Below are 17,025 nucleotides of genomic sequence, written 5' to 3'. Positions count from 1 at the left end.
AAAAAATCGAAATTTACCTATTTGAGGGAGAATAACAACTAAAAATAAACAAAACAACAAGGGCCAAGCAGGTATGATCACTTTCTGGATTATCTCTAGGACTTAAAAAAAAATACAATGTTAGATTAGATTTTGCCAATATCTCAAGCTTAAAACTTGTAAAATTTATGGTAATAGCAATATCAACTTCAAGTCTTTTTTCAATAAGAAAATGGGGAAGGGTAATATTTTGGGACAACTTGAGTACATGGACTTTAGTCTTTAAGGAAGGAATATGTACAACTGTTGTAATATGGAAAGCAACTCTTCTAATTTAAAAGTTAAAGGTGCTTTTCATGTGCATTTGCTGGGAATCTTACCAAAGGGAAAGCAGAGTTAGAAGAATTTAACTAAACAAATCATAATAAAAAAGCAATATTGAGATGGAAAACCCAAACCATCAGAAGGCAAACCTACATGCCAAATCAAAATTTTATCTTTTTTGAGCAAGCTAATAAAACTGTTATAATCATTCTTTTAAACTATTTTTGTCTCAGACACTTCATACAGTGAATGGATAGTAGTTTTCAAATGGATAAACATCCAATATTTTTTTCTCTTCACTATTAAATGTTGTAGTCATGTATTTACAACAAAATATTCAAACTTTCTTTCAAAGATAGATTTGTTATATTTAGGTATCATTGTCATGGGCTTTCCTATAATACTTATGCCTCTGGAATTTGAATGATTCAAGAATTAATTTATCTCCATACCCTCCATAGTGAGGGAGTGGTTGTCTTAATTGAGGAACTTAGATGGAGACTGAAAAGGTGCACTGATATTTGATGTCAAACTCGATTCGTGTGAGTCTTGATTTTAAAGGAAATCAGCTTCCTAAAGGATTTTGTGTTCATAGCACAGATCCAATGCCTTTAATTGCAATTGGGAATACTTACTATTATGTAAATGAGACACTAGAAATCCAGCTCCAAAAGTCACAGCAAGCTGAAACAAAATATGAAAAGTATGCAGGTTTTGCCACACAAATCAAATACCTTAACCACAGAACCCTTTTTTCTCCTCTTGAAAAATTTTTGCTTATAGAGCTTAACATACCTTCAGATAATTTGGTAGAAGATTTAGGGATTCTTTCCTCACTTCATTACACTGGCTGTAATGCAAGCATATTCTTTCTCCACAGCAAATGGAGTAAGATTCCTGCTGGAAGCAAGATTAAACTCCGCATGGGGATGTGGACCTAAAATCATGCTTTATATGAACAACTTTCTAATATTTTCTTAATTTGTATTTGCTATTTTTCTACCTGATTTTTGACCATTAATAATCTCTGAACATGAATTTTTGATGTGTAACACCCTTTTTTATTAAGAGGTTAATTAAAATCATTACTATAAATTGCGTACTTTGCTACCACCACCAAAAATGTCTCACATGTCTCACACTCTGCCACTTGAGCTGATTGACTGCCAAGAATGTGCTCTCTAAACCAACATTTGCAAGGGAGGTTACAGCAGCAGGTTTCACAGGTATTTGCTGTCATTTGCATTCCCTTCAAGCATTGGAGGGAATCATATTTTAGCAAGACAAGTTCTGTTTTCCTCTTTTCTTCAGATACGCGTATCTAAACTGTTATGCCTGTTATACCTGTTTCTCAGAACTCTAGTTTTATTTTCTAAATTTTCATTCCACCTGCATCCTTCTAATATGGAGAGCTCTACCATCCTATCCCTATATAAATTTGCTTTGATGTCTCTTGCCTTAACTACTACTACAATTTTTAGTAGTTCCCATTTATTCTAATACTGCCCTAGAACCTCCTATTTTGTTTTCTTCATTCAAATGGTTCTTTTTCTTGATGCTTTTTTCTTCATACAATCTGTCTCTCCTACCTTCCTTCACATTTTTTAGTGACATCCACTCCTATCCTTATTCCTTGGATTTCCATCCAGTCATCAAAATGACTGCCTAATTATGACTTCCTTCCTTCCTTCCTTCCTTCCTTCCTTCCTTCCTTCCTTCCTTCCTTCCTTCCTTCCTTCCTTCCTTCCTTCCTTCCTTCCTTCCTTCCTTCCTTCCTTCCTTCCTTCCTTCCGCCACTTCCGCCACTTCCGCCACTTCCGCCACTTCCGCCACTTCCGCCACTTCCGCCACTTCCGCCACTTCCGCCACTTCCGCCACTTCCGCCACTTCCGCCACTTCCTTCCGCCACTTCCTTCCTTCCGCCACTTCCTTCCTTCCGCCACTTCCTTCCGCCACTTCCTTCCTTCCCTCCTTCCCTCCTTCCCTCCTTCCTTCCTTCCTTCCTCCCTTCCTCCCTTCCTTCCTTCTGCAGGTTCTTGTTTAAGCCTTTTAGTAACAGCCCCTAATAAGAATTGCTGTGTGGTCCCTTCCCTTTCCACTTGCCTTTTTCCTCTACCCCTTTCTCTTTTGCTTTGCATTTATTTGTCAGACTGTTTCTTACCCTTTCTTTTCAGTTACTTCACCTTTCTTACCCAGGAACTTGGTAAGGGAGACCAGGAACTGGTCTCTTTCTCTCCCTGCTTCAGACAATGTCCTTCCCATCTTTTACTCTTTGTCTTGAGGCGTGCATGTGTTATTCTAATGATCTGCCCCCGAATCAGTCAGAAAGCTTCCTTTTCTGTGCTGATTGGGTCTTTCCCCAAGAGAAGATGCTGGCCTGAGTGACACAGGAATGACAGAGTTCAAGTACTTATGTTCCTTTCCAAGAATACACAGATAGCTTTGTTCCTAATTTATAAAGGGTACAGCTTTTGAAGCAATTAATGAAAGGTTGGGAATGCTATTAATTTCACTTGTTATTAGTTGTAATGCAGATTTTGGAATAAAAGGATAAGCCCCAAGAAAAGCTTGAAAGTTCTCTTGCAGTTTTAACCACTGTTTTAATTAATAATGAGCTAAGGCTATCTCACTGATCACAAAAGAGAAATGCACATATCAAAACCAACCTGGCAATAAGGTTTCATAGTGATTCTCTGATGACACAGGAGATATATATTAGGTTCATGTAACAGCTAAAATATATTTGGTCAAGAGAGGGACCCATCTACACTACATTGTATTATTTTACTCAGTATGAACAACCATGCTATCACAATTACTGCATTATGAAATGGGCTACCAAAAATTGTGCTATCTGCAATGTTGAGAGAAAAGGAAAAAGAGTATTATTAGGTTTTGTTCTACGGATTCTCTTTTCTATCCCAAATCTTGCCCTGCATATATTTGATTATAAAAATTAGTTGATATGCTTAACATCAGCTTGAAGGAATTCTGGGGAAATAGATACACAGACAGTTCCTTCATTCGTTTATTTTTCCTCATTTTTGCATCTTCTTGATTTATTTCTCATAGAGAAACCCATATTAAGAATTCAATAATCAGACTTTTTTCCCCGTAGGCAACATACACAGCATCATAATCATAGTTATGAGCATCATCTCACTTCATTTTAGCCACCTAAATGTTAGGGGCCAGTTTTTCCAGGTGTCTAATGTATATGGTAATAACTTTGTTGCTGAGGAGGAAAAATATTTCCCTCCAGAAAAATTTTCATTCCAACTATGTCAGATGTCAACTGTCTCCTACCTTAGGAGAGAATTATGTCTCTTTCTACTGGCATAATTGGCATGAAAATTCATCTCTGGGATACAATTTATAGTGGTAATGAGATTTCTCCACTGGAAAGAACTGAGACAATCATATTACCTATACAAATGACCACACCTACTTTCTAACCTTGTAAATGACTGGTAACAAGAAGGTAGCAATTTACCTTATGTCCTTTCTCCTCTAGTCAGAGACACAAGCATCATTTATAACATTTAGTTTAGTGTAGATGCCTATCTGCTGCAGTTAAAAAAAAATGGATATAATATAGTTATTATAAATCAAATATTTCAGTTCATACTAATCTGTCTAAACTTTATAAACCTGGGTATGAACTCCTGGCTCTCATTATATCAGGTATTTTGAGTTTCACTGGTGTTTTCAGGGAACTTAGACTTCACAGATAAGGTCTTTCTTTATATCCTACACAAACTATGTTCTCTCTAACCAAGGTTCTGCATAAAGAATGTGTAAATTCTTTAACATTCCTGTCTTTTCTAAATAAGGTAATAAATTATTTTTCCCCTCTTATATTTGAAACAGTTATTTCCAGTAACCAATACCTGAGGTGCAGTTTTAAAAGTGGTTCAGCAACACATTTAGTATCAGTTGTGATGTTGACATGTCTAGAATCCCTTAGAGCTAACAGAAGCTGTTAATTATATCACTTTCAGTAGCTAAACTGTGGTAGCTGTTACTTGTTGAGTAAACAAACTTCAATCAACTGTAAGACTTTCCAGGTTTATTATTGATCCTAAAAAAAAAAAGAAAGAGATTTGACTGTTTTGAAATGTACATTGACTTTATAAATCTTTTAAGATAAGGCACATAAATCCTTAAACTGTAAGACATCAATGTAATTAGCTTCTGTTTTTAAGATCTATACATTTAAATACATGTAAAGCAAAAAAAAAAAAAGTACATCTTCAGGGCAAAAGCATATCTATTGAAATCTGCCACAAACTGCTACCTGAATGAAGGTTCTCATTTTTGCTAATGTTGCAGGTTATATTGCAGTTAGTGTTGTACCAATGTTGATAAACCAATACTTTCAATCTGTAATTGTAATCCATAATTTTAAAAGACATGTATGGGTTTTGAAGTGGGCTTAAATTAAATCTTGAGGTCATTTGAGAAAGGTATGATTTATCTTTCATTTTAAAGACTGAATCTTTTTGAAAATTCAGAAACTAAGTCTGGAAATTACTTTAAATCTAACAGTAAAAATGAAAAAATCAAAAGCAAGGAGTATATAAGAAGTGCATAATTTTTTGGAACTGAAAAAATTTTGAATATGACATATGCTTAGATAGTCTACTTTATTTCAAAAATATTTCTCTACTAACAATCTGTCACTGATTCCACCCAATGTGCTTATATTTCGTAGTAAAGCCTTTTATTGCCTGGGGCCTATTAGTAAGGCAAACACTCTAGGTTTTGAACAGGTGGTCTACTGAAGTAGGTAAGAGCACCCACCCTGTGGGAAGATACCCAAGACACCCATTCTACTCATATTAAAATAATGTAACTAACTCAGTATAAGCCTTAACAACATCTTAGTCTAGTGATCATAAGGAAATGGAAATAATTTCACCACTTAAAATATGTGAATGGAGGTAACATGCAATATCAATATTTTCTGTTTCTTAATCTTCAAGGTATTTCATTCTGATGATAAAAAATATTTCATTTTAGAAGTGAATAGTCCTCCCAAAAGCAGGGCTCATGTGTCTTACTCATATCTTAATTACATCTTATGTTTGAATATCAAATATATTTGTCTGATTATCTGGTACTCATATTGCAAAGGTCATTAAACACACACATAATAATAGTTGTATATTCTTGTGATAATTTTCAAGCAATAATGTTCATGTATAGAAATAGGGACATGTAAAATAGTTTATTTGAAATCCATATTATCGTTTATGATAAGCATACAATGAAAAAACCAAAATGGCATTTCAAAATCTGAAGAAGGATATTCAAGATTAATTCAATCTACTTATATGTCCAAAGTGTGCCTTTAACTGATTATTTTAATTTATTATCTCAGTGTAGCCCCCTCCCTCTGTCAGTAAACTGTGAGCTGGAAAAAAAAAATTGGAACTGGAGTAAATTTCAGATAGTCGTAGCTGTGAACATGTGTGAATAGAAAATGTTTCTTCATATGACTCTAGAGAAATTGCTACATACTCCCAAGGTGAAAACCAAATTCATAATTGAACCTAAGGGCAATATCTATGGTAATAGAAAAATGCAGCAGGGGATGGGCACAGCCCATAGTATGCAATTATAGCTTTTTTTTTTTTCCCCTACCTTTGGTAGGCTCCCTAGATCAGCTACAGTTGCAAAACAGATTTCCCCAGTCTATTCCTATTCATGATCTGAGAGATAGCACAGCTGAGGGAATATTTAAGGGGACTTTAGGGATAAAATACTCTATCTGAAGAGAATAGAAAGTTTTAGTCATGTGAACACAGGCTGTGTCGCATCATTTACTTCAAGGACCAACACACAAGGCCTTGTTCTTGTATTCAATAGCATAGGAAGGAAGTAAACTTGTTGGGGAGTGTTCAAAGGGGGGCTGTAAAAATGACCAGAAGGCTGGAACACCTCTCCTGTGAAGACAGATTGAAAAAAGTTCAGAAGAAAGCATAAAGTACTAGTGGGTATAGTAGATGATAAACAAAAATAAAATAGATGTTACTACTATAACAATATAAAATCTCACAGTTTCTTTCCCCATCAAAACTTTAGCACTACACTAGAACATTGAGAAAAACTAGTATCAAACACTAGTATTACAATCCCTTTTTCTCGCTGTGAAGATCACTGAACAGATTTAAAGCATATCCAGATTACCAACACTGCACATTCTGTGAGGACCAACTGAAAGAATCAAACTTGTTCTGCCTAAACAAGAAAGTTGAGGGGGCCTGGTAGCAGCACTGCAATACTTGGAAGTAGGTTGCTTGGAAGATGAAGCCAGAGTCTTAACTGAGGTACACAACATCACAAAGAGGGGAAAAAGATATGTAAATTCAGACAAGCATGGTTCTGAATAGAGATAAAGAAAAAAAAAATGCTGTGAGGATAATTAATCATACAAGCAGGTTGCCCAGAGAGACTGTGAAGTCTTTGTTCTTCAAAGTCTTCAAGGTCTTGATAGTAGAAGAGCTTTGCAAAACCTGGTCTGAATTCAGCACTGACCTTTCTCTGAGCAGGAGGTAAAACTGGCTGACCAGCTGAGATTCCTTTTAGACTGAGTGATTCCTTGATTATTTATATGGATAAAATCAAACAAAAAGAAACAAACTAAAAAAAAGGTAAAAAAATCCAAACCAAACCACAAAACCACACGTAAAAATCCCCTCAAACGCCTCATCCCCCACAAAATCCCAAAGACTGAAATAATACCCTGTTTCAAGGATTTTTGGCACTACCAAAATAACAACCTTTCCATAATAAAGAAGCACTAAAATAATACTGCAGTAGATGTCTTTATTTGCTGTTTAGTCCTTTTCTAACAGGTAACTTTGAAATGTTGTCATAAACTGATAACAATCCATATGGATGAAACTTTGTTATCCTGCCATATTTGTCTTAAAAGTCTCTCCCAAATATGGATTTAGCTGAAGATTTGAAATTGACAGTACTGAAGAGTGTATGAATTTGGCTCTGAAGATGGTGTAGGGATTTACTTTAACTGAACCTGCAAAAGATAACTGGAGTTTTTTTCAAAGTAGAAGAGACAAAAAACTAAAAAAGTAAGTATCTTTGAACTCAAGTGAGTGAACAACTCTCTCCTAACAATACTTACTAACTAAAACATCAAAGGGGTAATCTGTCTAGGGGAAACCTGGCATCTGAGACAGGATAGAAGGGTTAAAATAAGTGCTATCCATAAAAAACATTAGCTCATACTTGAAGTCATCCTAAAGAATGTTGATTTTTTTTTTTTTTCTTTGAGTTTCAGGAAGTAACATGAAATTCAAGGCTCTTTGCAACCTCTCTTTTTGTACACGTTGTATGAATTGTGACAGAGTCATAGTCTAGATGAGGCTAGCAGGGACCTCTGGAAAGTGCCTAATCAATTTGTCCTACTCAGTGCAAGGGCCTTTCCCAGTTGAATTTTGAGTATCTCCAGGGATATATATTCCACAGTCTTCCTGGGAAACTTATTCCAGAGTTAGACCAAATCACAGAAAAAAATAATTCTCTTATGGTGAAATTAATTTTCTTGTATTTCAATTTGTGTCTCTTGACTCTTGCTCTGTCTCTGGGTACCACTGAGAAGATTCTGTTTCTGTCTTCTTTACCTTTGCATATGAGAAATTTATGCACATGGATAAAATTCCCCTGAGCTCTCTTTTCTCAAAGCTGGAAAGTCCCAACTCTCTATGCCTCTCCCTTTTACTGTCCTTAAGTCCATGCAGTACATAAATTTCCTGAAAAACTAAATTTCTCTGTTGCCTTGCTAACAGCAACAAAATGTATCAGGCTTAACAAATTGACATTCCTCTAAAATTAGTTCTTTTCAGGTCCAAAATGTCACAGTTACTTAAATTGGAGAGACATTGTTTATGTTCCAGGAACCCTCCTTCAATTTCTCCCACCTTGAAAATATTGTTCTGCACCTGCAAAATCTACAGTAACTTACCCAAAATTATTTTTTCTACTGCTGAGACTAATACCTAAGTACTGCAGACTTCTGATTGATGAAAACATAAAAGGTTTAAATATGTTTTCTTCCCACATGTATTAGCTTTCATAGAGTAATTTACCATTAGACATGTTATTAGGAAGTACTGATAATTCCATGAGCTTTTAGTCCATATTGAACTCCAAGAAAGCAAAACTATACAAAATCATCAGGGCTTTCACTGTAATGTTGCTTGTTGGACATACCATGTTTTCACATATGATTGTTTGCTTATTTGTATGTCTACCTCTGGATAATGACTCCATTTTTTTTTCTAAAGGGAGCCAAACTAGGAGCTTTCCTTAAAAGGGAAAATGTGGCCTGACCAAAATGTTTCTTCCAAATTATTTTTTCCTTAGATTTAGTACAATGCAGTTGCCAGTTGAAAAGTTGAAAAGTTGAACTTAGTTCACACTGTCTTCATTACTCCTTAATAAAACTAGTGACCTATCTGCTAAAACAAATGAAAAATACAGTCAAGAAAGGATTTTATAACATAATTTATGTGCATTTTATTCTAGCTACTAAAAGTACACATATTGAACTTGTCTTTAAAAATTTGTATCACCAATCTAAAAAAATCTGTAGCACTAAAAAAGAAATTCTGCTCACTTTTACATTCTTTTCCATTAGAACTCTGTTTCAGGTCTTACTGTCCATTTTATAGAGTAATGGTTAGTGTCTGCCCCAAAGAGCCAACACATAATATAATGATAGGTGCAAGAGTAATCAGGTCTGGTAATAATAGGCATGTTTCCATATAAGAATAGAAACGTGACTTTTTAACAATATTGTTACTTAAAACTACCAAGAAAATATTCTATTTATTCCAATTAAAGAAAATTACTACCACTAAGTGGATATTGCAGTTACTCATAAGATATTAAATAGGAGTCACCAGATGGTGCTGTAACACCTAATTTTATGAAGTCCTTTGTCTGAACAAACAACAGGCTCTCTCTTTGGCCAAAGGAAAAACTATATTCTTTTTAGTTCAATGATGCACTTCATTTTAGGGAGAGCTCTTGCAAGCAAGTAAAGTATGTGCTTTCTAGCTTGTTTTCATTCATCAATCACATTTGTTGAGATAAGTAAATTTTTTGTGTTTGGGCTGAGAATACTAAAACAGATGAATTTTCTGCATGCAATGTGTCTGAGAAAAAAAGTAGGTGGTGTAAAATTAACACCTTAGTAACATAAGGTAAACTGTTAATTTCATTCTCAAGATTGACTATCCCTTCACAGAAGACTAACAGTTTATCCAAAAAAACTTTCATCCTTCTTTAGTTATTCAGCAAAGAAAACATCCTTATTGGAATACCTTAACACCAGTCTTGGTCAGTTGGAGAAGGAGCACTGAAACCCAAGATGAATTCCATGGGCTTGGGAATTCATGGCATCTGACACGTCACACACTTTAATCTGTGTACTTATATTCAAAATTAACACAAAGCTCTCTATAACTTTCCATTTTACATCCAAGATATTCTCAGTTCAGACAACTGTTTCCCGTTACCATTGCTGCACTCTGTTATGCTTCTGATTGCTTTGACCAAAAAGAAAATTTGCTTCTTTCAATCCATGGAGAAAACATTAAGAAAAGGAGCTATGAGGCAATTTTTTTTTAAATCTGAATAATAAAAAAAAAGATAATTGGACTTTCATTCTTCTCTTTTGATTATATTTCCTAAATCTGTATTTCAGTCAATCTTTCCGCTCCATACTTACTCACTCACTGCTTCATCTTGTACAGAGGCAATGAAATGCCTCTTTCTATCAGCTGGAGGGAAGCACAAAATATTTTGTTCACATATGCCAGAAAGTGAAAATGATGTATTCATCCTAAAACTTGAAAGAAGGTCTTCCAAGTGCAGATTCATGCTAAGAATAGACTGCAATAAATATCAAAGCCAGCATGAAAAACATAGAAGAACACATGAAGGAGCTCATATTCCAGTAAAGCTTAAAAGTGATAGTACAATAAAACAGATTCTGATTATTTTTAAAAGTTTTTCATAATTAGATAGTTGATTAAATTCTACTTCAGAATTTCCAGCTTGGTAGTTTCTTTTCATGTCAGAGCACTATACTATTGAGCTGAAGCACTCGAACAAGAAATTGCAAAAGAAAGAAAAACACTACATAAATTGTGTTAACAAAAAAATAAAAGATAAAAAAAATCAGGAAATATTAGAATAAAATATCATTAAATATTTGAACAAGTTCTAATCTTTATTTGTTTATATTTTACCCTAGATAATTTCAGCCTTGATCTCTTAAAAAAAAAGGGGGGGGCTTTCAAAATATAGTTAATTCTAACATAAAACCTCCAAGACATCTCTTGGTTATTTATTTGTTTAAATACCTAATTAAACTAGCACTTAAAAAACATATATTTTATGGTTTGAATTAATCATGTTTAAGCTTGATATATTGTCTAAGGAAAATAACTGGATGACTGTGACCACTGCATGTTATAACAGTTTTTATTATATGAGTACTTGTAGACTATCTGAGGAAAAAAAAAAAAGTTGATCAAGGTCTCTTCAACTCTTTTAAAGATAAAATAACACCGTTTACTATATTTGCCTCAGTGAAACTTGCAAACATTCACTAATATAGAGTAATGTTACTGAACTTAACGCTAAGCTATCTGGTGTATGCCTTAAACAATCTTATTGGCTAATTCTTAAATTAATGACATTTGCATGTAGAGGAGAAAAGTAGAAGCCCTATATTCAATTTTATAGATGGAAGGCATGATGCCAGCTAAAATTACCTGCAGAGTCCCAGAAATTCCAAGAAGTTCTCTTCAAAGTTAATTATGTCGAAAAAAATAATCATTGGTTTATCTCTGTCATTTTCCTGAGCAGTAATTCTGAAATCCTATTAAATTGCTATTCTCCACTAAAGAGCTTTAAGATCAAAATCATTTCTCCATGGTTATTGTTTTAGTGCTTGATTGTTGTATTTATGTCAGGAGCACAGATGCTTTTTGTTAATCAGTAATAAGGTTTAGTTCCATTAGAATTTTCACACCCACTTATCACAAGATATAGATGGAATCGCTATCTATGTAAAGCTAAAAACTTTTTTAAGAGACTCCAAATTATTAATTTATACATTGAAAGGAGCCTATTTTTTAGCCCCTGGCAAATCTGTTTAGACCTGCATTTCATATATCAGTGCATTTACCTTTTTACCATTCAGGTAATCAAATAATTTGGTTAGATACCATTTATTCTGAATAAAATTGTGTATGCCAGATTTCAGTCATCTATTTTCTAGCATTAGATGAAGTTTCTAAAATAAAATCTCATAAGGTCAAAAAATCCCTTTTTTAATTACATTTTCAGTCTATAATTATCAGCATGACATTAAGACATATTCTCTTTTGAGATATGATGTTGATAATAGTTTATAGTGTGATCATACAATAGTTTCACCTGTGTATTAGTCCAACAATTAAACCAGGAAAATTTAGAAAATCCTTGAAGAGATAAATCTTTATTGTACAAAATTTAATGTTTAATATTTAAGAAATCTTGTGATACAAGAACTTAGAAAAGATTTTGAAAAGATTTTCCTGCATATGGAAATGTTCCGTTGTACCAATCTCCTAAATAGATTGCTGTATAAATATCCTATAACCCATTATAATTGGAAGGATTATTTCTAAGCTACATTTGGGAACAATATCTGTCAGGCACCCTATAATTAGTCCAAATATACAGCCATGATCTTTCAAAATACAAAAATACAGAAGAAACAATCACCAAAACTTATCTATCACCTAATTGTCTCCATCAGTGTTTGGAAGTTGGTTCCTCATGTTTTAATTCATCACTGGAAGCCCTGAGTTTTTGGTTGTCAAATGATTTTCAACACTTAAAAACTTATTTTTCAAGGATGGGATTCACCTCAGAACATATCCTAGTGAGTCTAAGCTTAGACTCGTTACTTGAAACACACAGTCAGATAAAATACCCTGTCTTTTTCAAGGTAGGCACATCCCTTATTACTAAAGAAAGATGGATATTTCTCACAGTTTGCATGGGTAAGACTTCTCCCAGACATATTTTTTTTATTCCTTGAGTCCATCACCTTCTTTGGCTAGAGATAGCTAAATTTGATTTTTACTGTCACTGTGAGCTAAGAATAACAGTGATGAACTTGGCACTAAGGAGCTGCAAAGATGCAGCAATACCACATGTGTAAACATTCAGAATGAATCTGGTCACTTAAATGTGGAAGCATGACTTGTCATGCTGAATTACTACAAACAGAGCATGATTGATTGATTATACCCTGTCATAAGAGGTTCCCTCAGAGTAAAGGAATTAATTTAGATAAATGCAAGGTAGTAATACACTTAGGAAAATGTCATATCACTAGGATGTACAAAACTAGTAAGATTGGACTAGGAAATTGATAATACTGCAGATCTCACAGATGCATGATATTGCACAAATTTTTTCTTTATACAAGTAGGTGGCTCATGCAGCAGAAAAATAAATACAGTCTTAGTAACATTTAACCCTGAAGTAAATTTTGTAATTATATTAAAATTGAGTAAGGAAAAATACTCCCCCGAACCTTATTATCTGGGATATATTAATGTTCTTGAATATCTGCGTAAAATAAGGGGACAAAATGAAGGTTTATTGTTTATCAACTGAGATACAAGAGATGCCTATGAATGAGTTAAGGAATAACTTAAGCTTTTAAAATCTATGAGAAGATCAGCATGAAACAGTCTACGAAGTGCAAGAATGTTTGAGACTCCAACAGATTTTCTGAATGATTCCCAATTCAGTGTGTACAATTTGACAGACAATGTAGTATTGGAGGCCCAACTACAGAGAATTTGACTGTAGATATAAAAAAAAACCCAAACTGTTTACATTTTCAGTATTTTTCCCCATATTTCTCAAAACCTTTACAGATTGTCATTACTTTTTTGGTAATGTGATAATTGTTCAAAATAGGAGTCATTTACCTCGCCAGGACACTTAACTTGCACCTGAAGTCTTTTGTCTATTAATGGATTTATACCATTAAGACACTAAAAGAGGACTTCAGCTGGTAAAACCTCAGCCCCTTTTCCAGACTCAATTTTTGTGTATGCTAATTATGCATATTTAGATGCATAATCATCCTTCTTGTTGTTTTATATATCCATCTCACAGACTGGCAAAATTCACCTCCTTGACTCTGTCTAGTATCCTTCCAGGCATTACATAATAAATTTCTTTCATGGCAGCTCCCTGTAATTTCCTCCCCTGTAAATTTAAATTGACTTTAGCTAGTACCTGCTTTTCTCAAGTAGTTGAGGTCTGAAAGGTGATCAATAAGCAGAGAGCCATGAGATGCTTTAGTTTCTATTCCATGTCAAAGGATCTGTGTCTGCCTTAAGAATGTCTATTTCAGGACCAGTTTTGGGATGTGGTGCACATGGTTTTGTGGTTTTGTTTTCATAACCATCACAGTAGCCCACGTGGCATTGTATCAAACAAGGAGTGCTCTCGCACCTTTAGCAGAGCATGTGGACCCCTAGTAGTGCTTGCAGGCTTGCTGGCTATCATGCTTTTGTTGTGAAAAATAAAAGCTTTTCATTTTCAGCAAAGCTTTTATGGAGGTGCTCTTCTTTATGGGCTGCCATATGTTCTGGGAGTTTATAATTCATGTTTGCAATGTATTTTTCATAAATTCATCTGTGCATATGTGGAGAGGAAGAAGATGTAACAGGCAAGATAAAAGAATAACATTTAGGCTGGAGTCTGCTCAGCCTTTCATTCTTGAGTTAGCAGTCTAAAATGATTTGTTGGGAAATGTAAAGTTTTTGAACAAAAGCTGTATCACAAATAGAAGACTACTATATATTTTGGAGTAATTATAATTTATCTAATTAGCTTAGAAAGCCTGAGTGAATCAGTCTTAATTAATGTTGCAGCAAATCTGAAATTAGCATTTGAGTCTAAGCTAAGCACCTCAGACAATTGATGGAAAGAGATAGGCACTTTAAGGACATCTCCAATGAAAATTCTAAAAATGGACAGATGCTAATATTTTCATACTTCCCCTCAACAACTCACTAGCTGGTAAAGCTGCTTCTGAATTTAGCTGTAGTGAAGCTGCCAGCAGAAAATATTCATGGCACCTCCCTCTCTTTCATAGCTATGTTGGGATAGGAGTCAGTTCAGAATTACTGGTTTACTAAGCTTCAGTGTTGGAGCAATTCCATCAGAGCCAAAGTATAGTTAAATCCCAATGGGTAAAGTTAGTACTGGGAATTGTGAGAACTGAAACAATTTTCAGCATCTTCTGTATGTTATGTATTTGACCCAAAACCAATTATTTAGGGTGATCTTTCTTTTTTCTGACATCCCATTGACAAAGAACAAATTCTGTGTAAGCTTACTGGTCACTACTACATTAAGGACTGCTTTGCCATCTCAAGGACATTTTCTGGTACTTTTTTTCTGTTTATTTGCTTTCAGTTTTATACATTGTATCCTATTGTACTATTTTCATTTTTTTGACACTAATTGTCATCAGGAAAATATGGAATAACTAATGAAAAACAGAAGGATTTTAAATATATACAGTAAATTTAAGGAAGAGGAGGCCATTATACCATATTAAATACTGTAAGTTAATTTTTCTGGTTATTCTTACAGTGAAGGCAATAACCTTTGTTTTACCATAGTTTATGCTCAGTAAGAACATCACAGTAGGATAACAGTACTTTAGTAGGACTGACTACAAGGGTGCTGCATGGGCTAGAGACAGGGAGCTGGGGGATTCCTCAGGGTCTGGCTGCCAGGGTCAGTCCTACACAGCAGCCAGGAGCAGGACAGCTGGGGGGCACTGGCAAGCCCCAGACATCAGGCTGGGGCACAGCCTGAGACAAGGCCAGCAAGCAAATCCAGGGGTGTATCAATGGTGGGGTCCATAGCTGGGCTGGGCAGGGCTGTGGGGAGCTGGAGACTGGCCCTGCTGTGGTGCCACTGCGGCAGGGGCTGACAGATGCCAGGGAATTGAGAAGGCAAGGTGGGCAGAGCCCAGGGGGCTGGTCAGGGACAGTCAGGCCTCTTAGTGCCTTCATGGCCCTGGATGAGATATTCATGCTATAGACACCTACATTATTTTCTATGTCTACACACCTGACATAGATCAGCAGTGATAACTTCCTGTAGGGTAACTGACCATATGGCTAAAACAGCCAACAGCAGTGATTTAGTCTACTCTAAAGCATAACAATAGAATAAAAGTTTAAGCTAAAGAATTACAGATGTTCATTCATTTGGAATGCTTTGGGACAATCTCTGAACGAGTACTGTGGTTTCAGGATGGCAAAGATCTTCTCTAATTCCTTGTATTAAATCTGCTCTACCCATATAGATTTCTCAAGCCTTTGGTGCACCACATGTGGTAACTCAAACGTATCCTTACATAAAAAAACTAAATCCCTACAGTCTCCCCTGTCCATATTGGCTGCATCTCCGTTGATTACATGTAAACATTTAGTTTATATGTCAATACCTGGGCATTGGTTCAGTTTCCTAAATACAGATGTTAAGTGCCATTTGAAAGGATCTATAAAATTTCCATATGGTTTTGATGACTATTAAACAGGGAGACCATCACCCTTTTTCAGTGGAAAAAAAAGCCAAATTATTTGTAACAGAGTGTTTCAAATAGTTACTTTTTTCAACCAATATTAAGGCCTTAAAGTTAGAGATAAAATTTAATTATTTCCATTAGGATATTTTCCCTATTTCACTAAGTGCATTATTCAGCCATTAAAATTCCCAGAACTTTTACTGTAGCTGCAATATAATCTGTTGCTCCTAACCTGTATATGGGAAGATTATTTATACTTAATTGCAGGACTTCAGAAACAGTCCTAAAAGATGTCATGTTATTTTATCATGCTGCTTTTTCAGTTAGTTAACGTAATTTTCACTTCTAATCCTGTCTTCTTATTGCATTGTCAAAATCATTATTACTAAGTTGCATTGACTGCTTAGTAGAATCCTGAAAAACCTGATACTTCCTAGATATTTAGCAAGGCTCATTAGTAATAGCAATGCATAAAAAGCCTTTACAAAATCAAGATATGGAAAATCAGCAGTATCTTCTTTATCTACAAGGTTTGCTACCCTGTCATAATTAGGAAAAAATTTAAAAAGAGGATTGTTTGACAGGAGTTGCTCTTAGAATGTTGCTGTTATTTTTCTCCTTGTTATCTCCTGTGTAGTCACAAACGTTCATTTTTCTGCAAAATCAAGCTGACCACAGAATCATAGAATCACAAGGTTGGAAGAGACCTTCAAGATCATCGAGTCCAACCCATCCCCTAACACCTCAACTAAACCATGGCACAGAGTGCCACATCCAGTCTTTTTTTAAAAGCATCCAGGGATTGTGACTCTATCACTTCCTGAGGCAGACCATTCCAGTACTTTATCACTCTTTCAGTGAAAAACTCTTTCCTAATATCCAACCTCTATTTCCCTTGGCACAGCTTAAGAGTGTGTCCTCTGGCTCTGTCAGTTGTTGCCTGGAGAAAGAGACCAACGCCCACCTGGCTACAGCCACCTTTCAGGAAGTTGTGTAGAGTGATAAGGTTCCCCCCTGAGTCTCCTTTTCTGCAAGCTAAACACCCCCAGCTCCCTCAGTTGTTC

The sequence above is a fragment of the Agelaius phoeniceus genome, chromosome 2 (genome assembly GCF_051311805.1).
Source record: "Agelaius phoeniceus isolate bAgePho1 chromosome 2, bAgePho1.hap1, whole genome shotgun sequence".
NCBI lineage: Eukaryota > Metazoa > Chordata > Aves > Passeriformes > Icteridae > Agelaius > Agelaius phoeniceus.
The sequence above is the reverse complement of the archived record's forward strand: the minus strand, read 5'-3'. Positions refer to the sequence as shown.